Source organism: Phalacrocorax carbo, chromosome 22, assembly GCF_963921805.1.
Source record: "Phalacrocorax carbo chromosome 22, bPhaCar2.1, whole genome shotgun sequence".
Lineage (NCBI taxonomy): Eukaryota > Metazoa > Chordata > Aves > Suliformes > Phalacrocoracidae > Phalacrocorax > Phalacrocorax carbo.
The window spans coordinates 128206-153075 of record NC_087534.1 but is presented as its reverse complement, the minus strand read 5'-3'; the positions used below and the strand labels follow the sequence as shown (position 1 = coordinate 153075).

Below are 24870 nucleotides of genomic sequence, written 5' to 3'. Positions count from 1 at the left end.
GGAGCTTTTCATAACAACAGGGAAGTGCCTAGGGCTGAAGTAGTCGAGAAACACACGGAGTAGTAGCAGCACGTTTTGTAAATGCTTAAAATCCTCCACTATGCTTCCACGTTTATATTTGACAGTACATGCATATAGCTTTTGCTTTACGATACTTGTCACACAAATTAAACACACAGTAATAAAACAGTCTATGCTTCCTTACAAGACAAAGAATGCTCCAGCGAAGTGTCACCGGCACACCTGCAAAACCATAAACATCAAAGGACACAAGCACATACTTAATCCAGAGGAGACAACATGCAGAGGCGGACATGTGAAAATGCACAAACACCAAACATCATATTCATCCCTACTCACAATACCCAGAACACAGTACCATACCCTCCTCCGTTACCAGGCCGGCTAGAGCACTGAACTCGGTGGTAAGCCAGGACTAGTGTCTCCAGAAGTACTAACAATCAGTATCTTTGCAAGTTTGTAAGTCTGCAAAGGTGTTATTCCAGTTCTGCTGCTGCTAGCAGTGCCTTCCTCTTTCACCCTAAGAAGAAATGGAATATCTCTAAAAGGCGACAATGCCTGGAGATAAATGAGCTTAATCGTCTTCAGTTAGAGCTGGAATTTAACTGAGGACTAACATGGTATCTTCTTCGTTTGAGATGGCATGTAACCACATATTCCAAAACACATAAAAGGTATAATGAAATATGATTATTTTGCTATGATTCATAATATGAAACTCACTCCGTGATTTCAGAATCAGTAATAAAAACAGTTTTGAAAATGGAAACCTGTAAATTCCACTGTGGTGGATGCTGGTCCAGGGACTATTTTTAGTCAGTGGAGCACACACTGACAATATGAAAAAGTATATGTTTTCAAGGCTTCCTTTTGCCAGCTGCTAAATCGCATTTCAGACAACTCTGCATTATAAAATATATATGGTTAAATATTTTCATTATATCTCTTTACTCTAGAAGAAATTATCAGGAAGAACACAGAATTACAAATGGCAGAGATTATAACCTCACAGTATGTTCCTCAAGAGGCAGCCACTCTTAAAAATAAACAAAAAAAAACCACCCCAAAAACCCAACCAAAAAAAAAACCCAACCAAAAAAAGAACCACACACAACACCCCACCGCCACACACCAAAACAAAATGAAAAAACAACCCCAAAACACAAAAGTGAGAATATCTGCAACTGGATGCCTGATATTTAGCAAGTTCAGTAATGCATACTGATGAAGTTTCATGTCTCTATGAAAAACAATGAGGTCTCAGCAACGGGGAAAAATGCCAATAAAGTCAGTTATACAGATTTTCATGGGAATCAGACACTGCAGTCATTGAGGTACAATTAAAAGACCACTGCAGTGGATATGGCAGTCAGAGTTCTTGCTGAAGAGAACAAGTCTGACTTTGCTTTGGGGTGGAGATTTTTTGTTCGTCTGGTTTTGCTACAGTTTCTTTGCCAGCATCTTCCATTTTCTATTTATTTATAGCTACTGTAGTCTAGCAAAACAGTTTTCCTGTGCTGATTGCCTACAAAGAAAGCTTTTCGGGTTTTTTTCAGAACTGTATTTGGGGGTGGGGCTTTATTCTTTGTAATTCACCTATGTGCTGCTTAGTGCTTTACAGCTTAAAAGACAGCCTGAGTTTAGATTATGACTGGAGAACTAGAGGTATCACAGGAAACAGAAAAATAGTGAGAGTTGATAATGTAGCTTTCCAGCACATACTGTTTTCCATAACACTGGGTCACTACTGAGAAGTCCTGAAAGGTGAGAGAAGGAGGAAAGATTAAAAAGAATGGAAGAAATTTTAAGTGTAGGAATTAGCACGAAGGGAAGGCAGGAAAATCCAAGCGGGGGAAGGAATCCTTCCAAAACGTTAAGTAATAAAATTAGCTGTAATAACAGCATCAAAATAGAGTTAAAGGCAGATTTATAGTCCCATATTTTACCTTACACTACAAAATATGCATTCAATGAGAGTTGCTCAATTAAATGGTTGCACACGCAGAAAAGAGATGTTAGAGAGGACAGTGCAGTCTTATTTCTTTCTCTCACAGACTTTCTTAATTGAAAGTAAAATTGTGCTTATTATTTGAACAATGTCAGGTAAACACTGCACGCAAAGGGAATAAAAGTATAAAAGCAAACCTTGGTAACTATATTCCCCCTCCCTCTTCATGTGCCTCAGGAAACAGAACAGTAGCAAAAATACATCAAATCTTTTGAGTCAAGATATAATTCCATACCATGACTTTGAATCAACTCCACTTTGAATATGTAATCTGCTAGATGAAAAGTGCCAAACTCGTCTGTTATTGCTCACAGAACGCTCTCTCTGCATTACTGATGTAACCCTAGAGATGAGATGTGCAGCGATCCTCACTGGAAGACCATTGCTCCTCAGTGAGCAAGTGATCCACAACGCAGCTGACACGAGCATGCCCAGGCTTGTGCTGCACATACAGCATGGCCTTCGGGCTGTGCTGCTCAAATCCCCCGGCCGCAGGATAAAATCAGTCAGCTCGCTCTAAGAGAGGAGCAGCTCCCACGCGGTACTGGTGATAGTGCCATCTGCATGGCCTTGCCTTTACCAAGCAGTGCAGCAAGAAGCTCTCATGAGAACGTTGGTTCTGTTTGGCCGTAGAAATGATGCAGAGTTGTTTCCTTGGAAGAAAATCATATAATAGCTCAATTGACTGAAAGGTGAGAACCCCTGCTTATGGATGAGGTCTGCATGGCATGCTGTGTGTAGGTCAGAGCCCTGTTTGATGCTACATCGCTCCCAGCATCTAAAGAGGCATTATGTTGTCTATGCTATTCTCTTCTTACAGCGTTACCACTAATAAATAACATTTTAAATGGCATCCTACAGAATCTGAGTGCCTTTCTTACTGGGATCATAATGGACTAAGCACCTTCTAGTGCAAAACATTCTGCATTTTCAAAATATAAAGGGCAAGAATAATAGTTCCTTGCCTCTCATCAATACAGCGCTACCATTTTCATTAAAATATCTAGTAACAAATTCTGATTGGCTGCTTAATTTCTGGACTAGTTCCTGCAGATGCAGATGAGGATTTAACTACAGTGCTGCTGGGGTACTGTTATGGGAAAGGCCTACAGGACGCAAGCATGATCTTTTTAGCTCTATCAGTTATTCAGTCAAGAAGACACCACAACTGTATAAAGCCCTTCGGGAATAGCTCAGAATTTCTTTCTAAATGCCCCCAAATGTTAGTGCGAACATCAGGATGACCCTCAGCTTAAAGAACGTCTTGAAATTATACTCTACATTGCTTTCCCAGATGTGAAACATACCCTGTTGGACTTTATTTACATATGATGTGTTTTATTTTTCCCTTGGTTTTTAATAGCAGTGCCCCATAAGGAAGAGGTTAACTATATTTTTGCCCTATTCTGACTTCTATCCCAGAGCAGTAAGAATGCTACAAAGGGGCCACAGAGTAATGGAATATAAAGTCTCTAACCTCTGAAGTGAACTGCGAGGACATCAGGAAACTGGAATAGTCAAAGCCTCTACAGTGTGTAATGGTACAACATTTTAAATGGTGGTTGAAAACAACTACCTGAATTCTACTGTCCTCAAAGTACTACATGGCAGCAGTGGCGAGGAACACGTATTTCCTTCTGGAAAGAAAGTACTGTTTACCTTATCTATCCAGTACTATTACACTCTGTTCATAAATGAGTAAGAAAATGGGTGATTTCAGGGAAAACAGATATCCAATGGCAGCTGCTATTACAAAGTAGAACTCTGGGCTGGGCATTTTTCAAAACCCTAAGCTAAATCTCTTAGAACAGTTGCTTCAAACACCACTGTCAACAACATCACCTGAGAGTAACAGGCATCATTTTATCCTTGCTTCTAAGAGATAAAATACAGATACTGCATGATACAGTGAAAAGCATTAAAAGAGACATCAACAGATGACATGAATCAGTAACATGAAGAAGGAGATAAAGACCATTAGTGATTTAGCAAACTGCTACCAGCTTTTCGTCTCTTCTTCAGGTTACCTAGCAAGTGCACAGTCTGAGTGCTGGATTTTTACAGCTGCAAAACATGACTGCCACTGCTGATACTCTAGTGGAACCACCTGACAACTGGTGCTTCCTTCCAAGTGCAGGAGAAGCGAACCTCTCAGAAAAAGGTATCCTGCAATGTAGTCAAGGAGTGAGGAACAAGCACGTCTGTTTTAGATGTTTAAACTGCTTTGAGCTCTTTCCTAGGTGCATCTTATTTCTTACTAAATAAGAAAGTGACAGCTGGATGGCAGAAATTTTCTAGAGGTCTGAGCTATCAATCCAAGCCAGTTTATTTAGGCATAGGTATTCTGACACGTGTTCCCCTCCCGCTAATCTCTACATGTAATAATAATGTGCAAAAAGGAATACTCAGCGTAATGACACTTGAATCCTCAAAGCAATAAACAGATTAGGTACTCTAAGACTTCCTTTAAGTGGAAGTATCATAACCCAACACAGAAAATACAGAAAGGTGAGATTTTGACTGCAGTCCCATGGCTTTAAACATGTAGTGTTTCCTAGTTCTACTGTGTCAATGTTTGTATAAAGTAGACAAACAAAATTATTTAAGTAGTAGGATTTTTCTCCTTCCTCGCTAATAGAATGAAACAGTACATATATTTTAAAAAATGTACTGCTTGGGTTGAAAGTGCCAAATGTATCCCTACAAGATTATAGGTCTTTCTCCTTAATAGCTAGATTGCAATTAAAATTTCACAGCACTTTTGCAGACAACCATAAAACATGCCAGTAGTACCATTTTATGTTGGACAGAATCGGGTCTGCAGCATAGATCACAGATGCCGAAATACAAAACGGTTTCAGCCACACACTAAATCATTAGGTAACGGGGGAAAAAAGAAAATGAGAGTTAGATGAGCAAAAGAGGAAGAAGAGTTGACACATTTAAAATAAGGACACCTTGGAAATAAACTATTAATCAACTACCTTAGGAGTAGAAATGCAAACAAATTCAGAGTTTAATTAAACCTTTCTTACTCTTTCCATTTGACGTTTGTAAAATTCTTCCAACCTTAGTATGATGCAATTAAATAAAATTAAAAGCCACATAAAATAAACCCCAATTAAAGATGCCACTCTCAAGTCAATTCACAAATATAAAGGCAGACCACTTAACTAAATTACAAAAAAATGTAAAAAGAAATGCCGTTGTCCAAACACACACATCTGGGTACGACTAACTAGCAGAGCAAAGACAGAAAAAAGATTATGCGTGCACTAAATGGCACACTGATAAGCAGATTTATACAAATGCTTTCCTGAACTATGACAGTGGTGCAGCAAAAAGAAACAGAAAAGGGTGCAATCTCAACTGCAATTGTTATTCAATCTGATGAGAAAACAGAGCTTGTGCTTTATGTTATGCACACATTTCATCTTCCTTCAAGTATACACTTCTACAATTCAGTGGCTCAACCTTACTTGTGGCTTCTCTCTGAGCTCTGCTTTGCTGCCTCTTCCCTTCCATTTAGCAGCTTGCTAGACAGTGATTTATTGCCTCCTAATCATCTAATATCAGTCAGGTAGATGCGCATTTCTCCTCTGCACTCTCTGTACATTCTACTCCTGGCTTACCGCTGCTGCCTGGATCCTAGACACACCTTGCACCTTTAGTACTGCGTCTTGCACTAGCTCTGTGCCTCTCTCTGCCCTTGAAAGCTGTAGCTGTGTAACATCTATTTGCCTGGACTGTGTCCCTACCAGTGATTTGGGCTGGGCTAAACTTTACCCAAGATCCCCTAGGAGTTATGCAAGTACAGGGATCTTAGTAGCCACTCTACTACGAGCATGTTTGCTTCTACAAAGGAATGATCTGCAAATCCAGTCTCAGCCTATATTCCGTGCTGTGAGTTTGCCACATTAACTCATACTTTGTCACATCTAGTTCGCAGTATTTCTTTTATTCACCATTGTTTTAATGTAGTGATAGGCTGTATCTTAGCAAACGAAAAAAATTCCATAGATTTTTTTCCTGGATAGTTTTCAAAGCCAGAAGATTCTATTTCAAGGGACTACGGCCACTGGAGGTCACTATATCATGGAGCAAGAAAAGAATATGGTCCAAAATATACTTCCAGCCCCAAACAAATCTATTTCCAAGAACATAAAGTACTCCCAGGAATTCTGGCCAATATATAGGTACAGCAGCACATGTAACAGGAGCTATGGTACAGCCAAAGAACAGGCTGCTTACTATAGCTAATACTGACTTTTGAGCATTTAGACTTGGCTGCATTTTACACAGACCCTGTGTAAGATGCCAGTAGGGAGGTTATGTCCGCCCCTAAGTTTGACTCGCTGAGTCTAAGTATGTCTAGGTAAGTGCGATGTGAAAAAACAAACACCTTAAATACAGCTACCTACTTACCAGTAAGGGCCTGAGTTGGTGTAACCTACAGTATGTGTGTTTCCTGGCTACTTCTAGTGCCAGAACAAAAGAACAAAACACCCAACCCACAACTAAAATGTGCCTATACATACACCAAAAAAGTCTGTGCAGGAGCCGAGACAAGTGTAAGAGGTCAGAAGTCTATTCCATCCTGAATGATTCCCCTGAATGATGCTATGCTTTTAATTCTTATTTTTTCATCTAAAAATTTGGGGGCAAAATGCCGAGATATGAATGCCTTTCACAAATATTGTCCATCATATGTCAGGCTTCTTCTTGCTCTTACAAAGATGATGGTTATTATGTATGAAAATCTAGATGCAACTGCTTTCTTGGGAAGCCCAAAACCAATGTCAAAAGAAGAGAAAGCATAGTGGCAAAGCATCTTTACCTAAGGATGTATCACTGTGCAGTACCAGAGCCAGGATATGAGGCTACATGCATTCTTACTTTTATAAAGAAGCTTAGCATGTTTATAATCACAGCAACTTATATTTAGCTACATTCTCATTGAGACAAAACAGAAGAGAATACTAAGAACTGGATGCCTGTTTTACAAGCTTCATGCAGTAATGTACAGAAGTTGAGGCAGGAATTCTTAATATGTGTATTATTAATACTAAAAGAGTGATTATTGTCAACTTTCAGCAGACTGGCAAAGAAAGCACCCACTGGAACAATAAGAACTGTATAGAATGTTACTGAAAGAAAACTGCAGATGAATCTCCATGGTTTCAGTACCAAACTATGAATACTAACAGGGATTCAGATCACACAATAGTAAGGAAAAACAAAGGAAATCTTATTTCTAATAAAATTAAAAAGTCATTTAGGGGAAGAAGTACAAATGCCAAAAAGTGCCAAACCCAGCTAGGGAACTATAACATACCACACCCTAAGTTCCTAGCAGTAGGGGTAATGTTTGAAACATACATCTCTAAGTAGTGTTTTTAGATACAGGACATTTATTTTAGATTTCTGGTAACAGTTCTGCCAGACACTGCAAGATCTCCCTCTCCGTATTATCTTCAAACATATCTGAGTGAAAGGGCAAACAGAAATTTGAAAGAGATGATTGCTTCCTTTGTGGGGAATACGGTTACCCACTGAGACAGGAACATATATGAATTCCGATTTGCAATCATTTCCACTATTTATGAGGTCACTGGACTTGCTCCTGCTGAGCTCAGTTTAGCAAGAGCTTTGGCTAGATCAGTGCAGAGAATATTACAATCACATTGACTTGGTGATGTCCAAACTACCGCAGGTACGTAACTCAAAACTAACAATAGGCTGAAAGCTATACACATTTCAGTAGACAGCTAGATCTAAAAAGCTCAGATGTAAACACAAATAAAATAATGGCTTTAAAGGCATCATTAATTATGAGTCAAGAATAAAAGGATGCAGCTCATCACTAAGGCAGGTATACTGAAGTCAAGAAGAACTTCAGAAGGTCATGAAAGGCCTCAGTTTAAACAAACATAATCCACAAAACAGCAACAAAAACCCCCACCTCATTTTCATCACAGAAAGAAGAAACATTTCCCCTGCCACCACCCCCATCTTCTGAGTGCACTGAGCACCATCTCACTGCATGACTCACACACAATTCATGATTCAGTCTCGTGTTTCCCTAAGCGGATCATCTAACAATCACTGAAATCAGGAGGAAGTCAGCAGCTATAAATACAGAATGTATCTGTTCTGTAAGATTGTTTCTCTTTACTTCATGCATATCTAAACAAACCTAACAAAATATACTTAAATTTTTCATCCCCTTCCTTATAATTTATCTCTTTTTTTGGCATCCTATATATCAAACCAGTACTTGAAGCAGGAAATACCCCATTTTATTTAACATTCACAAGAATTTTCACATATAGAATCCTAAAAAAATTGTCTCTTCTGTCAATGATGGAAATTAGAACAGACTGCAAATATGCTGCTGGAAAATACTATGGCCAACAGTTGCACGCTGACTTACCTACCAGTATGCGTTCTTAAATGCCATGCCAACAGTTGAGCTCCAGAAAATCTTAAAAAAATTGACGGAGAGGGGAAAGAGCAGCAAGCGAACTTCAGCGTAGAAGTGAAGTAGCACAGAAAAAATTAATCTAAATTGGGTCTTCATCATGCTGGGCTTGAAACTGGCAGTTACAGATAAAGAGAGACCTTTGAGTTGTCAAAGGCAGTTCTACGAAATCACTGGCTCAATGTGCAGCAGAAGTCCAGAAAACACCAACAAAATGCAGGCTCTCATCAGGAAAGGTGTTAAAACCCAGACAGAGGACAGCGTTTTGCTGCTGTTTGAATAATTGGATGACCTGCACTTTGGGCACTTCAGTTGTGGATTCCACATCTCTGGAAGAAGGCAGCACAGTTGGCAGACATACAGAAAAGGACAAGTAAACTGATTATGGAAAGGGAATGTCTGCCTTTTGAAGGCAGACCAAAAAGGCTGGAACTCTTCAATTTAGAGAAGAGATAAACTGAGAAATCAGAAAATTATACCATTTCAAAATTGTCAAAGCAATGGATTCAGTGAATGTAGAACAGCTGCGTACCAGATCCTACCGTACTGGACCCACAGAACATTCATTGAAAGCACTGGTAGAGCAGTTTAAAATAGATGTGGTTTTGTACACTGAGGGAATAGGAAGAGGACAGACCACAGACAGTGGCTGCACTAAGCATCTTCTAATTAGAATCCCTTTTTACCACTGTTAGAGACAAAATTGTTCTAGACTGAATACTGGTCTAACCCCACACAGAAACTTTCTCCCTCCCCAGTCACTTCATGTTTTGGTTTACTTAAGAAGTTCGGGGGGGGGCAAAATTTTAAGGTTAGAATATTTGGCAATCACAATCAGGTTTTACTGATTATGTAAATAGAAGAAAATTGTATATAGTACATAACTTGAAATTTAAGTTTCAGAATGCATGTTAAGTCTCGCTACAAGTTTTGATGAGTCTAATTGGGGGCCAAGAAACAGCATCATTTGTAAGAGCAACAAAAGCACACTTCAAACTGCTTTCTGCCACACTTGAAACCAAATACAATGCAATTTCCTTCATGTTTCTGAAATCACTACATGTCAAGCTTCAGCCACTAGATTACAATTAAAATAATTTCCTGAAAAGCATAACCCTTAGTTCTAGATTCTCTCAAGAGAGAAGAATAATCACCTGTCAATCTGCACAGTGTTATCTTACAGCTTTAATAAGTACGCTCATCACTGAACTAGTAGGAGGAATAAGGTACAGGACCCACAACTAATATCTACAAAATGTTGTACCACAAAAGGACAAGCCTGGGTGTCTAATTCCACATGTATTGCTGCACTAAACCCTTCTTTAGCCCTTCTCTACAATGTAAATCAGGATTAAGATGACACCTTTTAACCAGCACAAAATTTACATTTGCAAATGGTTCAGCACACCTATGATAATCAGGTTTGCATGCACAATCTTCCAGGCTATCAACACTAAAAACAGGTACAAAGTACATCAAACTATTTCAGCTATTTAAAATTTTATGCTTACCTTATACTAATAAATATAAACTTTCTACTCATTTTTGTTGTCCTAATTCATAAATAGCAGTAAGATAAAAATTAGAAACAGTAGTCAATGGAAGAGCACTCCACTGTTTATATCACATTGCCTCTGCAGTTTAAACACACAGATCCAATAGATCCAAGAAAGAATATCAGAACACACAACAGGATAACCTCTGGAGAGTGAATATTCAATGTATAATCACCATGTCATATTCTTAAGGTTTATTACAACCCCCTTTGTAAAAAAATCACTAAATCATCTTCAGAATAACTACTTATTTTGTAGCAAAACTGGCTGAAATGCCACAATGAGGATCAGGAATAGGGGCATGGGGGGGCTTGGTTGTTTCAGGCTTGGGAGTTCCCCCCCTTCTTTTTAAACAACTTGTTCCATGCATTACTGAACTGTAACTCCTACAGGTTCAAGAGCTACGTTTGCTGTACTTGGCCTTTCCAATTGCAATGGCTCTAAACCAGAATTACCACAAAGAGGAGGGCATCATACACCCGGTGCTGCTGCTGAACAAGGTATCTAACAGGGTGCTCTTTCTTCAGTGGGGTACTGTGGTGTAGCCCCTTCTTTTACTCAACAATCAATTTCCCCAAGCAGACCGGAACTCAACTGTCTCTGAAAGCTCCACTTTCCTGTTATGTTTAACTCAGCTTGGCCAGGAGGTTGAAAATTACCGGGCAAACAGTTTACATACAGATGTCAGCACGAAAGACAACATTTCTCTAAAGGCACTTTAAAAATTTTGAAAATCTTGCTCATGGGCTAACCCACAACAGGCTACACGTCTGTGGTGATAGTTTTGGTCAGGAAGATCTTGCAACTTGGAAGAATTGGACATTATTTTTCTCAAAGATTTATTTTTCCACATAAATTCATCATTCAGTGATCATTCAGTTGAATCTAACACACTTCAATTTTTGTAAACAGCCTTTAAGACTTGGAATCAGAATTGGGTCTTATAATCTGAGGTGCTTGGTTTAGAAACATTGGAAAACTGCGGTTAGAAGTGACTTCTGGAGATTATGGAACTCAATTTTTCTGCTAAAAGCACTGGTAACTAAGATGTGATTAGGTTGCTCAGAAGTTTTCCTGGTCGCCTTCTGAAAAAAATCTCCACAGATGGCAACTCAGCATCCTCCCTGAGCAACCTGTCATTGTTCTTCCTGCACCTTCTCTGCTTGCTTTGTTTTCATTTATCAGTGTGAACTACAGAACCCAAACAGATTTGAGAATTCTGAATCGTCATGCAAAAGGAAAGAATCCCTGGAAGGACAAAAAGATTCTTGCTTTGCTCTATAACAAGCTTTACACCCGAAGTCTGCAACAAAACACGTTTTCCTATGTCTCTGTCTTCCTGGAAAATAAGGCAGCTTTCCCACAGCGTGTTTTACTTCTGGAATGAATGAAGGAGGAAGGTTGCAAATCTCCCACTGGTCTTTTATTTTCTATGGCTTACAGTATACTTACACAGGTCATTCTCAGCAGTCAACCTCTGTCTTAGAAAGGGAAGTGATAGGTCATCTACTGCATATGAGAAGTCATGAAAATACACTTCATTCTCGCAATTTCATACAACATAAAATAATAGTAAAATTCTACATAAGAATTTACCTGATGGGCTCCAGTCGCCCGCTTTAATGTAGAACTTCTTTTTTAGTCTTCGTAAAGAACTAGTGATCTGCTATCTTGGCAGTTTTCAGAACCTGAACAGTATATAAGACTTGTAGCAAACATCGAGGTATTGCAACCTTATGGAAGCAGCAATCTGTAAAAACAAGACACTGATTCCTTTTCAAGAGTTCAGCAATCCAATCTATTTTGCTAAAGCATCCTGATACCTTGACCAAAAGCTAAAAATAGAGGCTCCGCTGTGCCTTCTGCGGTGGACAGGATATGCTTAATTTATGCCCAGCCAATGCCCCAGAACTGTTGCCTCAAAGGTGTGTGTATATGTTTTCTTCTTGGGTGAAATGGAATATCGCAGTAATTAAGAAAGGAAGTGGAAGGAAGTTAGGAATGGAAACTGACACCTGGGAATTTTAATAGTGCTTGGGCCATATAGGAGGGTATTAGCAATGAATGCCTCATTGACATTCCTAAAAGAATACAAATCAGTAGAACTTCAAGGACTAACAGTGGGAACATCCTGCTACCAAGACGACTGTGAAGATAAGGGAAGGCCACAAATCAGTCAGTAGTGATAAAAGGGAATATCTTGGCCCGGAGGGCACCATAACACTGAAACTGGGGGAAAGGTAATTTCGGCAGGGGGAGATAGCGACCACTGACTCAACTGAGGGATGAAGGGACCACCCCTCACACTCCTCTTGAGCATGTGCAGTGAATTAAAATCACACTGTAGCTTTCAATTTAAGCGAAGAAGATACAGACCAATGGAAGAAGGGGATGCTCAGTCAGGTCAATGATTATGTATTAGATAGGTGTGGTGTGTTAACTTTCATATATAAACATAAAAAATTAACTCCAGTAGGTATGCACTCTAGGAGGAATTATGCCCCGTGCATCTGGCAGTGTAATAAAAGAATGCCTGCTTCCTCAAACTCCAAAATTGAGTCTTAGAGATTTCTTTAAACCAGCTTTTACTGTATCAATCCTAAGGACAAAAAATACATGCCAATTAAACTGCACAGGGCAGCTCGTAACAGAGAAGCTCTGAGACTGAGGTTCCTTCTTTGACCAGTATTTGCCACTAAAGCTAATTTTTATGCAGCATTAACAATGCAGAGAAGTGCCTGAACCCAAGGGACCACAGAACAGAATTGTATGCTTGTAGATGGTGTTCTAAAAATCTCTCTAAAATGTTTTTGCATAAACTAATGGACAAAATAGGTTGTGATGGTAGAACGGAATCAATACTTCCATTAATATCTATAGAGAAACACTGAGGGCAGAACATAGGTTAAAAAAAGATAAATTAATTCAAAGGAATGTACAGTGACATACTATTTGCATAGTTTTAAACCTGAACAATAGCTAGTGTATATATATGCTTATAGGGAAAGTTAATGCTGCAGGCATCAAAATGTGGGGCTTTTTTCCTCTTCAAATGCATTACTTCCATTTTTCTGAAAAAATATTGCTGTACCCCAAAAACAAATAGTTTAAAGAAATTTCAACATTTAAAAAAAAAAAAAAGGAAGGAAATTTGTTTGTAACTCATCAGAATATATGGAGCACAAAGGAACATTGAGTCTGATCTCCTGGAAAAGTTTACATTTCCAGACACTTTATATACTGTTTTAAAAATTAAAATGAGAACAAGTTTCTTTTGTAAACTGGTGTTACAAGCATGAAAGAAATATCAGCTCTTCCTTTAACTGATACTATATGTAAATTAATACATTATATGTGCTTCTTTATGGTAAACACACCTTTACAGTGCGTTAAAATTTGCTATTTACTAACTTTAACAGGACAATATAATATTTGGGTTGAAAGATCTGTATATGTGTTTTACATTCCTCTATTTTCACGTTTAGTAAACTTCCTTAGCTCTTCATGTCCCAGGCTTTGGTAGAAACCTGTCCATCAAAACAGTGATAGCAATGGAAATGGAATCAAAATTGAATCATATAGGGATGTTGGCTTATTCTTTTTTTAAGTGTAATCTTTGGTTTCATTACACTTCAGTATTTTTTATTTGTGTTTGCACAGAAAAGCAGCAATGTGCATTTAAAAAAAAATAAAAACTGTGAAGAGTGGTAGAGACAAAGTTGAGAACAATGTGCCTTTTCTTCCTGGAAAGCCAGCTTATAGGAAAAAACCCATTCCAGTAATTTAGTTTGGCCCTATGTATAAAATAACTGGAGTCAAGGTGCCTGTGCTGTTATTATTTTTTCTGATGTTTTTGACACCAATGAGCTGAGCTTTATGGCATTCACAGTTTCAACAGCAGTGAGTTCCCACTTGGTATAGTCGTAATACTCCTTAATATTTTCATTTTGATGTAATTTGCGGCCCCAGCTTTTTAAATATCCGCTCTGTAATAATGTTTAATTTCAGGGGTCACTCCGCCAAGGAGTATATTAAAGCTTATAAAACTCATTTCCAAAGCTCAAATATCAAGCTGTGATCAGGTTAGGAGGGCAGCATCTGTGAATATTTCATCTTTTATCATGCTGATAATAAGGAGATGACAGAGGCACATTATTACAATGAGAGAATTGCTCATTTCAGCCCTGGCTGCTGGAAGCTAGGGTCTGCAGTGTGCGTTACTCAATAAAATCAATTCTTATATGAAAAGCAAGTTTACTGAGCCACCACTGTGTCTTATTTGATTGTAATGAATAATATATGGACCCAAGAGCTTGCACATCCGGTAAGGAGAAGGAAAGGAAAAGGTTTAAGTTTGGAGGGGCACCTGAGTACATATAGACAATAATTTATCAAAACTGTATTTTATGGTTTAGAAGTAATCTTAGAATAGAATCATAGAATCATTTGGGTTGGAAAAGACCCTTAAGATCATCGAGTCCAACCAAAAAGCTAACACCGCCAACTCCACCACTAAACCATGTCCCTAAGCACCACATCTGCACATCTGTTAAATACCTCCAGGGATGGTGACTCAACCACTTCCTTGGGCAGCCTGTTCCAGTGCTTGACAACCCTTTCAGTGAAGAAATTCTTTCCTAATATCCAATCTAAACCTCCCCTGGTGCAACTTGAGGCCATTCTCTTTCATTCTATTGCTGGTACCTGGGAGAAGAGGCCGACCCCCACCTTGCTACACCCTCCTTTCATGTAGTAGTAAAGAGTGGTAAGGGCTCCCCTGAGCCCCCTCTTCTCCAGGCTAACCCCACCCCAGCCCCCTCAGCCGCCCCCCAGCACACTTGTGCTCCAGACCCTGCCCCAGCCCCGCTGCCCTTCTCTGGACACGCTCCAGCCCCTCAAGGGCCTCCTTGTCCCGAGGGGCCCAAACCTGAGCCCAGCACTCGAGGTGGGGCCTCCCCAGGGCCGAGCACAGGGGCCCCATCCCTGCCCAGCTCCTGCTGGCCACACCAGTGCTGACACAAGCCCGGGGGCTGGTGGCCTCCTTGGCCACCCGGGCACTGCTGGCTCACGCCCAGCCGGCTGTCAGCCAGCACCCCCAAGGCCTTTTCCAGCCACTGTTCTCCAAGCCTGCAGCATTGTGTGGAGCTGAACATTACGAGAGCAGTGTTTGTTAAAATTTTCATAAATCTTAAATGTCCAAAAACACAAAGAGAGGATGTTAGCCTATACTGGCCAAACAAGTTCCATCTTCCATTCATCTATTTACACTCAACAAACAATGGCCAACTAGTGTGACAGTTTAAGGATTGCAACAGTTTCTGCTACAGTCTCTTTATCTTCACTCTTCTCTGGTAGCATCATGTCTATTTTGAGAGGGACATAAGAAAAAAGGCTGAAATTCTCTTATTGCTTGGGTTATATACTACTACTATATTTGCTTAAACATATTTATGCCATTTGAAAACTGCTTTACTAATAAAAGAAATTTGGAGAGAGCAACACATACATTTTGTCCAAATTTGGTAAATTTAACCATCAGTACTGTCATATCTCCCCTGAACCTGTTTTACTCAAACTTCATTAGTTTCATGATTAAGATTTCCAACCGAAGCAGCTTCATATCTTTTAAGCCATGAACATTTTTAAAAAATGCAAAACACCAAAAAAGAAGTCCAAAAAGTAAAAAAAAGTTAAAATAATCAAAACCCAGTGTTGTGCATATCCACATAAAAAAGTCTATATACATTCTTCATAATCTGAAATACATGCTTTGTGTTATTATAGAATCATGGAATGGTTTGGGTGGGAAGGGACCTTTAGAGATCATCTAGTCCAACTCCCTGCAGTGAGCAGGGACATCTTCAACTAGATCACGTTGCTCAGAGCCCCGTCCAGCCTGGCCTTGAATGTTCCCAGGGATGGGGCCTCCACAACCTCTCTGGGCAACCTGGGCCAGTGTTTCACCACCCTCATTATAAAAAATGTTTTCCTTATATCCAGTCTAAATCTCCCCTCCTTTAGTTTAAAACCATCATCCCTTGTCCTGTCACAACAGGCCTTGCTAAAGAGGTTGCCCCCATCCTTCCTATAGTCCCCCTTTTAAGTACTGAAAGGCCACAATAAGGTCTCCGCTTATTATGGGCATTGCCTGTTAGTTATTCTTTTAAAATAAAATGTTATATATAAAAACTAATTTACAGGTAATATTTTTTACTACGCATTTAGATTTTCACATCACGAAAGCAGCTGAACTTTAGCCTGAATTACCAGAATAAGTACAAAGACATTGCAGAAATGCACAGTTATGTAATTGCATGGCAGCTTTACTTGGAGAAATGGATAAAAATACTCTATTTTGCAGGTCTATTGTAACATAATACCAAACCAACCTTTTACTGCATGTCATAAGTGCAGTATATAATGCCAGGTTTACAAAAGTAGAACATTATTTGTCTGGAAGCTTTTCTCTTAGTAACATCTCTAGTCAGAATGTTCACATCCTTATTTACTCGTCACTTATCCAGCTATTTTAAATAAGAGGAAGAGCTCCTGGATTCTCATTTTCCACACTTTACAAACATGGGAGGCTTACCTCTGCCACAGTTACACAGTGACCTCTGTGTCATGAAGCAGAAGTTACAAATTGGAACTAAGGAGCAAGGATTTTTCAGACAAATTCTGGCTTTCAGGGAATGTTGAAAGGGGTTATATTACTGTTTGTTTTCTTTCTTTTTCTTCTCCCCCTCTTTTTTTCTTTTTTTTTAGGCATCTCAGCACTAAACTTTCACATTCCCACTAAAGGTGAGAATTATTGTGAACTGCAGCTTTAAATCAACCACCTTATAGGCAAATGAGTCTCAGTGTAATCAATTATTTTTTTATTAGCAACGGCATTAAACAGGGCCATTTCTTTTCTGAACTTCTGGGAACAAATGGCCCTCAACACAAAGATAATATGACTTTAAATTGTCATTATCACCATGCTGTGATAATGGCCTATCACTTTGGCACTTGTAACCAAGTTGCGTCTGTTCCAATCCCTTGCTGTAAAACATATTTATTTACACCTAAATATTTATACTGCCTGCCTTCATTTCTTTCCCTCTGCTTACACACCATCAAGTACAGTAGGATTTTCTTTGGGTTTTTAAAATTATTATTATTTTTATTCTAAGTTTTAAAACTTCCACTCCCGCCCCTCCCATTCTTTTAGGGGTGCAGTTGAGACAAACTGAAACAACATTCCTACCTTTTTAGAAAGGGGATTAAGGAAATGATTGAATATGAGCATCAGGAATATCAGGAAGCTTCCCAAAGTTTACACACACACACTCCAATTCAATAAATGCAGACTAATGCTCATAGAATGATTAAAAACAGAAAAAAGCCAAAACAAAACAAAAATCCCACACCAGACCAAACAAAACACTTAGGTGGAGGGAACTACAGGAGGTCATCTATTCAAAAGTACCGCTTTGTGCAGAGCTAACTTCAAAGTTAAGTCACATTGCTCAGGAGTTTGCCAGAGGCGTTTTAATAACAACCATCAGCGGAGATGCCACAGGTACTCTGGACAACCTGTCTGAGCACTTACCCACTACCTCTGTTAAATTATTTTCCTCATGTAAAAATCAGTTTTTCCTTGTTGCAACTTGTGACCCTCACCACTTGTCCTTTCACTGAATCTCTGAGAAGAGTTGGGCTGAGAAGACATGTTAAACTCTGCTCCCTTAGCCTCTTATTATATGTCATTTTATTTTAGAGTGGAACAATCCAAACTCTGGAGCACCTATTATTGTCTTCCTGTTACAAACTAGTTCTACCAGAGACCATCTGTACTAAGGTTTCTGAAAGTTTGCTTAAATTTCTTGATATATTAAACTTTTGCATTGTGTGCAACAGACTCAGCTTTTGCAGCTACAATGAATCCCCGTGCAAATCCACACTGCATTACTGTAGCTGATTCACATGTGGGCGCTGCCAATAAGTCTCATTTAAATTATTTTGATCTCTTAGTTGTTGAGGAGTTCTTAAACTGGTCTTCTGTACAGTGGTAAATTTTCCCTTACAGACAATCTTGAAGTAAACATGATAAAATAACTACATATCAATTCTTGCAGTTTGCCTGAAAATTTATATGGTATCCTAAAACTAAAACAAAGGAAATACAGATCCAAAAATATAATTAAAATCAAAGGATATGCAGATTTCAGTGAACACTGTCAACAGAGAAATAGAAAGCTTTTCCCTGTAGAAAAAGTTATTTTAAAAGAAAGAAAAATCACAAAACATTCATTCATACAGAAAAATAGTAATAATTAAAGAGTACCATGATTTCTGTAATATAAAAATCAAACTATTCCAATAACTACCAGCTGCTTAGTGGATGTCCCAGATAAAAAGAAAACAGATTAGGAGGCCCTGGAAAACATTTTTTTCTTTTAAGTGCAAGATCCAAGCTTGGATAGTAGTTTTTCTAAGGGGAGCCAGACAGAGAACTATGTGTCAACTGTATCAGAAGGCATTAAAATAGGTTTCTCATATCTTCAGCAATAACAGTTAAAACTACAACGTAATCTGAGCTTCCCTGACATCATTTGGCTGTTCATAGTGCTAATGTGTGAAGATGAAAGAATAAACTCATCCATGATATACTATCTGGGCAGCAAAACTCCCTCTTCCAACTTAGACTTGCACAAAGAACAGACTCAAAACACAGTGTCCCCTAGGAGACAAGGCTTTTTGATTTTAATACTGAAATAGAGGCATTGTTCAGAGAGATCTGTGTGTGAAATAATTATCCTGAAAATAAACACCAAGGTACAACTTTAAAAAAAGAAACAAACCTCACACACACTGCACTGGTACCAGCCTCTAAACCATAGGTTTCGGAGTTGATGGTCTGGGATTTGTTCTTTGCTGACAAGACCACAATTTCCTAGTGGGTTCCCCCCCAGCCCTAATAAAAATACGTAATTTAATGGTGTACTTATGCATACATAATCTGAAGTCTATTTTATTACAAAGGTCATTTCACAGCAATTAACTCCTAACAATGAGTAACTTTCCAGTACCAGAGAGGGTAATTTTTGCAGAAACGTATCTTGCAACAGCAATGTTTTCTTCCTACCCTCAAAACTTCTCTCAAAGAACAGGTCTGAGCAAGACATGAAAATAATTCCTTACCATTTTACTCCTGCTCTTTAAATTCCCCCTAATGCAATGTAATCACAGTGGCCTCCATTTATGACCAAAATGGAAAAATATTAAAAAAAAATTAAAAAGTAGCTTCACATTGATTCCACTTCAATAACTTATCCTACAAAATAGCTTAATTAGCCATTTGAAATTATCTTCTTACTTTTACCTTTTGTTACAGCACAGAATTAGATTCACTATTAACGAACAAAGCAGCACTTACTAGTATGTAACCTTCAATACTTGATTAAAAAGTGCTGTTTCCATTTACAGAAGGTATTACTATAGTCAGTAGCTTTTAAAGGGCTTATTAATGGCTTACTCTTTTCATTCATCATTAAAATTAAAAGTATTACTAGAAGATGTGTTTTATGAACTTAAGTCAAGAAATACGCTTATTCAGCTATAACAGCCCACTTCCAAGTGATATTTGATCCTTAAAATAAATTTCTGCTATTCAATGGTTGTAACGGTCTTATTAATGGAATAATAACTATGTAAATGCTATTAGCACACCTTGGATGATGGGATGTCCATTACACTCATGACAAAGCAGAAGTTGTAGTCGTGCAAAAAGTTCACTCAACTTACTATGGGATGTTATAGAGTATTAACGCAAATTCTTAAATAATACCAAAAAACCCATAAAACCCTATTTGCAGGTACTCTGCTTCATTTATAACGCAGCAAACAGAATCCAGTTTACAGGAGGGGGGAGGGAGCTTCCACCTGTTAGGAAAATCTCATTCCTTAACTATTATACCAATTAGTTTTCATAATATGAAATTATATATTAACTTTCCTAAGATACACGTATGGTTCACACTGTATACTGAACAGCCATACTTGAGTAAGCAAACTAAAGGACCCCAGTTTATCACAAAGAGAAGCCCAGCCCAACCCTGGAGATACGGACCTCACTGCTCCGAACATTATAAAGCTGTCCACAAAAGATAAAAGAGATCCCTGGACAACCTAGCTAAGTGCAGCATCCTAGGCCCTCTAACATACCTTTTAAACCTTCCCATTGTCTGGAGTCACAGATAAGTAACTACAGCAAGATCGGCTCCAGGGGCTCCTGTATCAATAGAGGAGCACAGAGAAGGTGTGGCTTTAGGTATCTGACGCAGAGGTGCATGGACAAGAGTGATTGCTGCTAGAGAACACTGGAAATTAACCATCAGCATTAAGGTGAACAGCAACTGTAAACTCTCGTTTAGAGCTCCAGCAATTTTGTTGTAATTCTGTATTCTTACACGTTTGCTGAGGTTCAGGCCAAAGCCCACATGCCTTACAGAGTAAGAGTCTCCTCTCTACTTCGCTTTCCTGATTAGTAAATATTACCTAAGCCAGTATTATGCAGTACTCTGCAGAGAAAATAGGCATAGATTAGAGTGATAGAGAGATAGTCTTTACGTCTCAAATACAAACCTTCCAGGCAAGGAGAATTCATTCTGCACACATTACAAGCATGCACTTTTTAAAGGGGTGGGGAGAGGTAAAGGAAGGGAGAAAAGCAACCAACCAAACAAAAAGCTCCCACCAAAACAAAACCAAAATAAAACCCCTCACCCAAACAAACAAAAAACCCTACACACCCAAAACACTACAATGTTCATCTTTTCACTTGGACGCATTATTTGCATTTCCCCTAATATATGCAAGCTCCTGCAGAATAGCTAGGTGTTATTATTCATTACAATTTTCTATTATACTGTGATAAATGACATCCCCAGGGGTAGAGCTGCTTGGTGAATGCTTATTACAGTCATTTAAGTAGGAATTGATTTACCTTAAGTAGGTTGTTTCATATGGCTATGTGCCACGGCTATACAGGCCTGCCACTGCTATTCTTCTCAGTGCTGAAATAACTAGAGTTTAATTGAATTATAACTGTTCTGTGTATGTATTACACTGTATCCTGTTTATTATATATTGCGAAATAAGACAGTACTAATTCCACATGCTGCAGAGCTAGAATCCTTTCATTCTTAGAGATTTGACTTCTTTTTTTCAGCTTCAAGTTTAACAAGGGTTGTTGATTAAAAAAAGACCATCACTCTCTAGAGTAAATTTTACACAAGACAGTCGGCGAGTTATACTAGCCAGTTTCCCAGGTATCCAAAGGAAGCTTTCACCTATATATTTCCAGATACCCTTAATTCAGTACCCAACGTAAGCACAGATGCACAATACTGTCCAGATAACCTAAGAATTTGGACAGGAATCTGTCAGGACCAGATTTAACTCATCTTAGGGGCTTTGGTCTTGTCTTTCCTACTGCCATAAAAACACAAATTAAGAGCATGTATAAGGACATTTTGGTTCAGTTCATATCAACAGGACAGATATTGAAGCCTATCAATAGTCTGAATACAATCAATGTAGCTCACTGTTTAAAAACCACAAGTTTAACTCGGAGAAGATAATCCATTGAGCAAATGAAACTATGAAACCTCAATGAAAAACGAATGGAAGGTAACAATAACGAAATGTACAAAAGAAAATAAATTCTCCTGCTGAACAAAGAAATCGTGTAGTCAGTGCCATTTAGCTTACTTCACTATGTTAATAAAATTCTTTAATTAAAAAGAAAAATCCTAAAGCTGAAACACTTCTTCAGTGGCCACAGATTTAACATCAGGCTAATTTTCAATGCCAGTTTTCCACTACAGGCCGCAGAACTTATCTCAAATTTAACAATTTTTGTTATTGTTCCTTTCCTAGTATTATTATTATTCAGGAAGTATACAGAAGTGTTTGCATTACATATAACCTATATAGCTCTGACAACGAAAGAGCTTTTGTTAATGCACTTCCCACAATACCAAGAACAAATCTCAGAGATGAATTTTGTTTGATTGTATAACAGCAATAATACATTTTTAAGCACATTACAGGAGGTTTAGAATTTCATTATGCATTACTAGTAACCCAACAATATTTTCCAGTTTATTTTGATTAGAAGTGAAAAGCCAGAAAGTGAACACCCAGAGCAAATAACATGTTAAATATAGAATTCCAAGATAAGCAGTACAGAGTATCTGAGGTTAAAGATCTTACTCCTATATAAACTTATGAGACAAACAGGTGGGGAAATAGCTTTATATATTATTGTTTTCTCTGATGTGAGCGAAAGCTGGTTTTTTTCAGTTTTTTGCATTCAAATACAAGTGCCATTAAGGCTCAGCTCCAGGACTAGTAAAACTAGTACCAGAAGCCCTATGCTACTGAATGTTGGGGGGCGGGATCTCTTATAATCATACTGGACACTATAATGAAGCCAGTACACAAGTTTTTCATCTGACAGGTTCAGGACAAAAATTCTAAAGATAAGCAGGAGCAGCGTGCAATAGAAAGGGTGAAGCAAAGCTCAACTTTCTAAAAACACATCTCAAGTACCGATGGCCAACATAGCTTTGTATAAGTCACCTACTCACGACAGCACAAAATCATCAACATAAACAAGGATGCTAAAATTCTATCACCCATGTGTGTGCAATATAACAGTAAAAATGTTGATAATTAAGCAATTTTAAAAACAAAAGTAAGTTTACTTAACAATATCAGAAAACAGTGACCAGGTGAATGGCATTCATCTGCCACTGAAATTACTCTTTAAATGATCATCGGCATCAGTTCACAAACCCACTTAGAGCAGGGCTTTACACCAACTTTGTCCAGCGGTTTAAATAAGTATTTTAAATGGAAAACAGAAATGAATTAAACTCTAGCTTTCTAAAGTAAATGAGTAGGCCAACAGCCAAAAAAATATTCTGATGAGAATACGTAAAGCAATTAAACTTTAACTACTTTTTAAAAAAATTCTTTTAGATGCTAATGGCCATTGTTTTCTCAGTAAGTAAAATGTTGTGTCACAAAAGGTTAGATGATTGCAAAGATTTAATTGAATGTCTATAAGAAAGGGAAACGTTTCTTTAAAAAGCTAAGATGGACCTCTTACCACATTCCTACAGCAAAATGTCCTGTAACAATAGAACTGTGATTTGCTGAAATTAAAATGCTATTATGGTGGAATTAGGGCTTCAATATTTTTAGCAGCTTAAATAGGCCTTCCATTTTTAAAGGACATCTGATAATAGATAATTACATTTCATCTTGAAGAAACTGAGTTGTTTTCTTAAGGAAAAATACTTTTCTTTTTTCCATAGAGGTTAAAGCATAGCCATCATTAGTAGCAGCAATAGGCTTTAGGTGCCTACTTCAGCTTGGGGGATATATATTAGCATATAAATAGCCGTTGGTGGCTGCTTGATTCTACCTATTTTATGTTTCAATGTGGCATCAGAATGCACTTAGCAAGAAGGGCGGGGGGGAGGGGGGAAGGGAGTGCAAGGGAGTTCTGTAATATGGTGATTTTGTAGGGGGGCATCTTGCTATTAAAAAATCCTCTGTTCCTATGTTATGGGGTTTTCTTTATGTTTACTGTATAATTTCAATAGTATAATTAACAAGTTCTAAAGAGCAATTTGACACTGTTAGAGGAAGGTGCACTGGTTTAAGCAGCAGCTCTTTTCTGAGACTACAGGAATAAGTCAAAGTAGTGCATTTTCTGTAAGATGAATACAGTTGTTTGCTTATATTTAAATGAAATGTGTCTAAAATAATTTCTACCCTTTTTTTGTTGATGGTAAACAATGGAAAAGCAAGGGGTCATTACTACCCTGCCGATGCTACTTCCATGCAATGCCTTTCCTCATGGGAGGCAGACAGGGAAGGAAAGCCATGAGCATTCCCTGTCCTCTGTTTCAAACTGACCTTCAAGACTTACTGCTTTAAAATGTTAATCATCATGAGTGACATTTCTCATGTCACTAAGTGGATTGTAACAGCAGAGGGAGAAGCATTCTTTCTAACAACTTTCCTCACAGCCAAAGAGGGGTGACTGAAGATAGAGCAGAGGTGAGGAGATGGCTCCTCTAGGAGAGCCATAAGGGCAAACACACTTCAGTCAGTGCATTCTTATTAGGGAGGGTGATGAGGGCCTGCAGCGAAACAAGCCTGCCTAGTTGCATACGAAGAGCCTGTACTGAATCACAGCGTGCATCTGGTCCAGTGGCATCTCTCAACCTCCCACTGATCTAGACTTTCAACACATGACAGCACTAGGCAAGACGATAGGACCTATCTGAAATCAGAAGCACAGCTGCACCCAACTCAGAACTGCCGCACTGTTTCTTCAGTCACCCCAAGCACGTAAGAGGAAAGTGTATCTGTGTTTGGAGATGCAACAGACCCATTCAGGCAATTTCAGGGCAGTTAAAGCATTACTCAGGAAACATCATTAGGGTACATCAGCTTTACCAGGCAGCAGCATAAAAATAAGATAGTCACCATTCAAAAGCAGCTGACTCCTGATACTACACAGTCTAAGCTCTGAACTTTTCAGATCCCCTAGGTGATAATACATGATTTGCAAACGTAATACAGGACAGAAGAGAGCCACACCCTACTGGAGAAGTGGCTGCTGGTGGCAGCACCTAAAACTCTATCAGGGGCTGGCATTCAGGTAACCAAATCCAACCTTTCATATCTACATGTTTTGAAAATACGAGCTATATATACGTATCTCGCACGCTGTCAGT

General features: G+C 38.6%; 1 long non-coding RNA gene across 1 annotated transcript in view; it reads right to left on the bottom strand.

Annotated features, from left to right (window-relative positions):
* The window catches only part of LOC135316756 (uncharacterized), a 319880-nt gene that overhangs the window by 261183 nt on the left and 33827 nt on the right, over positions 1–24870 (bottom strand). The window contains exon 2 of the long non-coding RNA XR_010376008.1: positions 11663–11816. This is a non-coding gene — a long non-coding RNA (uncharacterized LOC135316756). The remainder of the gene's footprint in view (positions 1–11662; positions 11817–24870) is intronic.